Below are 6,282 nucleotides of genomic sequence, written 5' to 3'. Positions count from 1 at the left end.
TGTTATACTTTATTCAGTCCCCTTCAAAGTCAGCCGCTCGTCGAGTAATTATTTTATAAAGGTACACAGCAAAGACTCTCGATTTAGCTCACCCCTTTAGGACCCGTTGTCTCTGCCGAGCTTTTTGCACCTCAGCTCCTCTTTTTTTTCTTTCGCACGTAAATCATCCACTCGAGTCGGGAAGGTTTTTCATTGACAATTTCAATTTTTGGGTTTCCTCTGCTATACATCCTATATATACGCTTAATGACCGACGGATGCCGTTTTTGCTCGTTTTTCATACACTTGCGCCAAAAATCAACACAAAATTGGCCATCGGAGATAAAGATGAAAGTCGAGGGATTCCTTGCGCGCAAAACGGTATACCCTCGACAAAAGACTCGGTGAGGGAAAAATGCCTCGTTTTTAGACCAAAGTGCGAGAGGATCGTGTCGGGAAACCGCAACGGAGAGTACATATAGGCAGCATGCGCCGACGAGGACGAAGAAGTGTATAGAGGAAGGAGGGAAATAATCGGAGGCGAAGGGCGCGCGACGCGCTCGGGAGACCAGCTGCAGAAATAAAAAAAGGCACGGGAGAAGAAGGTGAATAAGGGACCCCTCCCCACCCACCCTCTATTAGGAATCCACGGTCCAAGAGGCAAATTGCACCTATGGCCTTGTACGAGTGTGTGTGTGCAGGAGCGGTGGTGCAGTATATATATATATAGTCATCGCGTCATGCACGCGATCCAAGAAAAAGGAGATTAAAGAGGAGGAGGAGTCCCTCACTCACACGCGTGCTTTGTTTTTCTCTACTCGAGCGTCTGCACTCGGCTGACGGGGAGTTGAGTGCACTGTAGAGAGAGAGAGAGACGAGATGCGAGGGAAAAAAAAAAAAAAAAAAAAAAAAAAAAGAGTCTGGAGAGTGCGTTGCCCCCTGCATTATATGCATCCATACAGTGTGCTTAATCTCTCGTGTATATAATATATATTAGTGGTGCACAAGAGCACGCGTGTTATATACAATACAGGTGGAAATCTTTAAAAAATCATCACAAGAACCACCAGCGAGGGGAATTTTCTCCTGTTGTTTTTTTTTTTTTTTTTTTGGTACGACAGATCCTCTACAGGCTTTTTAAGGATCGTCTTCTGCGTGGGTAGTCGATACCTTTGGTTTGTCCTGGGGTGCACGTACCTATTTATTTTCACATCATCTTGAAAATAAAAGTATAGTGAAATGGGGTGGATTGGCTTCAAATTGAACGTCACTATTATATAGAGCAAAAATATTTTTCATCATCAGCGTTTACCCGGAAATGATATTTTGTTTTCCAAGTTTTGACAATAAATGTAAAGGCAATTAATCAAAGTAAAGAATTATTATGTAATGATGATTAGGAGTACCTATAATATGTCGTGGGAAACAAAACAAAAAAAAATTGCTTAAAACGTTGTATCTGCATTTGATTTTTTGGAGACTTCGGCATCTACGCGTCTACGGTCTGGCTGCAATACACCGTATCGCGTTTGCTTTGCTGCTTCTTCTTATTTTTCTCCTCCTCTTCGTCGCTCTCGTACGTATATGATATGTAGAGCTTATACTCGCGTTTCGTTGTCGTCGTTGGGCAAAGGGACGACGACCCTTATCTAATTTTGCTCTTTTTTGGGGGGAGGATATTTCTCTCACCGTTCCTTCCCCTTCGTTTTTTGAGAGAACAGACAGGGTTTTCTATTTTTTTTTCTTTTTTTCATGGAGAACACAACCAAAAGATATCCTCTCGACCTTCAACGCTGGATTCTCTTTTGATACCGATTTGTATGGAAACGTCCATGAAACTTTTGATTTTTAATATCGCCAATTGACATCAAAATTGTCCCTGCACATCGAAAACGCGTTTATTTGAATATCATATATTGTGGTTGTCGCACTTGGTTTTAAGCCAACGGTATTCACAACGAGGTAGAAGTTCATTGAATGATCATATAGGTATAGTATAATGATCGTCAAGCAAACCGATACAGTGATTTATTGTAATAAGAAGTAATGTAACGACTGTATCGATCGAAGAAAACAAAACGAGTCTCAATTTTCTCCCAATCGCAAGCTTCATAATATCGTTTGCACACGCACGTATAGTATCCATGCAGGCAAGTAACATCTGCCGGGCCTGGGGGTATCAACGAAGGGGCCCGATAAAAACGATGGCCGATACACAACCTGCCGGCACTTGGACGTCTTTTTACGCCTCTTTATTTATTACAGTAGTCCTGACGCCGCGAAAGCCGAAAAAAAGGGTCCCTCCCCTCCCACACCGGCGCACCATAATAACGAGATAATGTACTTCCATTGGCCGCATCTGGTCCCTGATCGTTCGAGGCTGTTGACCCTCCCCTCCTACCACGAGCGATCCACTTTTCGTACAGCGGTATATATATATAATACAGAAGTAAAACGCGCCCGATGCACTTGATCTTCTCGGAATCGGGGGAAAAATGAAAAAGGAAACCGCGGATGGGATTTAAATATAAAATCGGCTCGAGGTGTTCCAAGCGCATCGGTTCTAAATCGGGTCAGATTTTTCCAGAGAGAGGATACACGTACGAGTTGCACTCGGAGCTAACGGGGCAGTAAAAAGATACCTATGCACTTGGGTGTAGGTACAAGTATAGGCCAAAAAACCCGAGAAAGACGGAGGTAAGTCCAGAAGCCGATGTCAATCGAGTCTTTTTTTTTATCCATTGTCGACGACATCGTTGGCCCGAGGAATTCCCCCCGTAGGCGATGAAAGGTCGAGACAGGAGCAGCTAAATAAAGAGACGGCAAGTGCTAGGGCTGACCGAGAATCGGGAAAAACTCTATATTTTGGTACTGAAAAGTTGTTGGGGGTTGGAAAGTCTCGCAAACACCTTAACAGATTTATTGCGTGTTAAATGCTCTTTTTCAACCCCTGATCATCGCAGGATACGATAACAAAGATGTATATACGTAAAAACATGTAAATCTTGTTGTCGTATAACATATAGGTATGCCATTCAGAAAGGCTATCATCATCATCATCATCAACTCGTTCCTCCTTTGTAGAGTACACCAGAGATACGTTTTATCACCCCGAAAGGATCAAAGAGAGAGTCAAGCAGTCTAGTGCCTCGCTCGCCGGTAATTATTCATCTCAACGGCAAGAAGAGAGATCGGTAGCTAACCGAGCGCTCGGCACAAGTGATGGCATGATCCATCTCTCTCGGGGCGCTATAATGAGCGATCTTCGTTGGTTAAACTCACGATGAAATTTACGCGTATATACATGTATATACGTTCGCCCCAAGTGTCAAGGGCTAGAAGCGCGCGATCGTTGTCTGATCATCGCCGGGACGTGCTGTCCAGCGAATAAAGGAGACACGAGCCCGTACACGTACTTGGGCCCTTTTTTTCAAGTTTTACGTTTCCTCCGGTTTTACGAGCTTGTGTTTGAGTATAAGTTGTTGTTATCATTATTATTATTAATATAAACTTAAACTTGTGCTCGTAATATGCATAGCTCGTCCCGGTGCAGCGCATCTGGGTCCGGATGACACAGGTCTTTTTGCGCAGCCCCTCGGTTTTGCCGTTCGTTTTCTCCCTTTTGGACGGATTCTCGGGCTCAGCGGCCAGACGGAGCTGTTGACTCTTCATTTTTATTGCATAGAGAAAGAGAGAGTGTACCATCGTCGTTGAGAAAAAAAAAAGTGCAAAGATGAGCTTCCAGCGGGTATTTAGCGAGAATCGGCATCGCGGGTTACCACCATCGGGTGGGATTGGTATACGTGGGTGGGAGTTAGTACATATATACACGCAGGGGAGATAAAACGTACGCATATAAGAAAGCGAAAGAAAGGATGGATGCGTAAGTATGGGTACTTGTACCCACAGAAAGAAGAGAAGGAGAGAGCGCGTTGGCCTGCACGCGGACAGCAGTCCACACACAGCGTGTATGTATGTATATACGTATAGGGATGCACCGACCTTGAAGGGATTTTTGCACGGGCGTGCGTTAACCCCGGGAGAGCTCGCGACCGAGGGGCTTCTTCTTCTCCTTCTCGGCCCGTCCGTTCTCATCCTGCCTCTTCTCCTTCCATACGTGGCTATAGGTAGGTATATATATACGTGCACAAATAGGCATATATATAATTATATATACATATATTTCCTGCAGGATGAAAAACAAAAAAAAATAGGGAGGAGAGCCTCCATGTCTCCGGGCCCTCGGCTCGTCGTCGTTTTGTTTCCCTCGTGCGCGACCTTTTTCATTTCTCCCTCGCTCGCTCGCTCTCACGCACACCGTCGTCGCTTCTTGCTCCTTTTCTACACCGGGCCCCTGCACCGCTCGTCCTCTCTCTTTTCGGGACGAGCCCTTCTCCCGATGCGTGCGGTCGACTTCTCGATTAGGCCTCCTCCCCCTCCCCACACCGTTTCGATTTAGAGCTACCCACCCACCCCCTACGCCCAGAAAGAAAGAGGTCTCCTTCCTCCTCTCGTGTGTGTAATATATTATCGGTGGTGCGGGACATGAAGCTCTTTATTTTGTTTTCGCGTCCCCCGGTTTTTCGTCCGCTTCATCTCTGGGGGAAAAAACAAAAATGTTTTTTTTCCCTCCCCCCCCCCCCGGCAGTCAGTATCGATGCGTTTGTGCAAGTTCTCCTGTACACCCCGACGATAGCTTGCCATTCGTTGGTTTTTGTTTCATTTTTTCCTTGTCTCTCTCTATGGAACGGGCGAGGAGGGCCAGATTTGAAAAATTAAACCCCCCCCCCTTCCCCAGATGCGCGAAAAAGTGTTTCAAACGATACGGTAGGAGACAATATAATACATGATAATTTTTTTATTTTTTTTTAATTTTGGTCGATGATACGTCGATGGCACGTGATGGATGGATACATAGAGAGAAAGAGAAAATGAGGAGTTTGTTTTAAATGTAAGCAAGTGAGAAATTATTTAAATAAAAAAAGTTTCTGTGATCATAAATATATCATCCGAAGGCCATGTTTAATTGACATATATGTACTACCAAAAAAAAACTGATAACTCGAATAAATTTGATAAGAAATACTTTATCCCTTTTCTCTCTGTCCTTCTAAAAAAAAAAAAAAAAAAAAATTGTTCTACTTAAATGTAATTTGATATCCGAGTAATCTAATCTTTTCTAGAGTGTAAGTGTAACACATATTTATTGTATGATTAATTGAATCAAGTCTGCTTAGCATTAAAGCGTTTTTTTTGCACTTTGTTTAATCGATTCTTTTTTTTTTTTTTTTTTTTTTTTTTTATTTTTTTTATTAGTATGAAAACAATTATTTTCCCTTAACTTATACGTTAGATTAATGATTGATTTTACCAAGATATGTTCACGTCGGACTTTACATGAATTTCTCTCAAAACCTTGAGAGACAAAATTAGGCTACATCGACAAACCTAAAAACAAAACTCCACTTGCTCGGCAAATCGAAAAAAAAGCTCGTAGACGCGCGTAAATTCGAACACGATGAGCTTTTTGCGAAGGAGAGAGAGAGAGAGAGAAAATCGACGCTCGCGTGCGTGCACCCATTGCTTTCGAATTCACTTTGGTATGCGCTTACGTGCGGTGCCAAGGTACTTTGGCAATTCTTTTTTTTTTTTCCTTCGGAAACGAGACAAACGGCATTGCCGATGATGTCTGTTATCAGTACACGTACGCGAAAATACTTAAATTTGAAATGAATGTGAAACGAGAACTCCATTTGACTACTAAACAAAATTACCACAGTTGTTCTTTGGACCACAAAAAAAAGAACTAGTATACCCACTAAATGGTTTTTGAGTTGGTCTCAGCACGCGTCAGGGGTCGATATTACTCTCACCACTTCAGAGTGAAAACACTAGAACCTCTTGTAAACAGGTTTGCCTCTCTTTGTTCGAAACGTGCTGGAGCAATTTAGGCTTTTTTTTTTCTTATTGAAATTGCAAAAATGTTCAAACACGCAACCGATGCCCCTCGACACCCGTAATCTACCCCCACCCTCCACGACTCAAATCGCGCACCCCCATTGTACATGTTAGGACCACAGTTGAAAAACTAAAACAAGTCAACTGCCATTCGCACTAAAGCCATGTGTATACACAACGGACGAAAAGAAGTGGAAGAGCACGGTAAAAGTGACAGAGGGGGGAAAAAAAATTATCGAGCTCCAATTGGTGGAGGGGGTGGGGAAGAAAGGTGAAACAAGAGATACAAAAGATGAAGAAGAAGAGACACCCCATTTATGTGCACACACATAAATATGTACTTGG

Source organism: Copidosoma floridanum, unplaced genomic scaffold (assembly GCF_036245765.1).
Source record: "Copidosoma floridanum isolate Cflo_tuat_1 unplaced genomic scaffold, Cflo_Japanese_pri ptg000030l, whole genome shotgun sequence".
NCBI lineage: Eukaryota > Metazoa > Arthropoda > Insecta > Hymenoptera > Encyrtidae > Copidosoma > Copidosoma floridanum.
The sequence above is the reverse complement of the archived record's forward strand: the minus strand, read 5'-3'. Positions refer to the sequence as shown.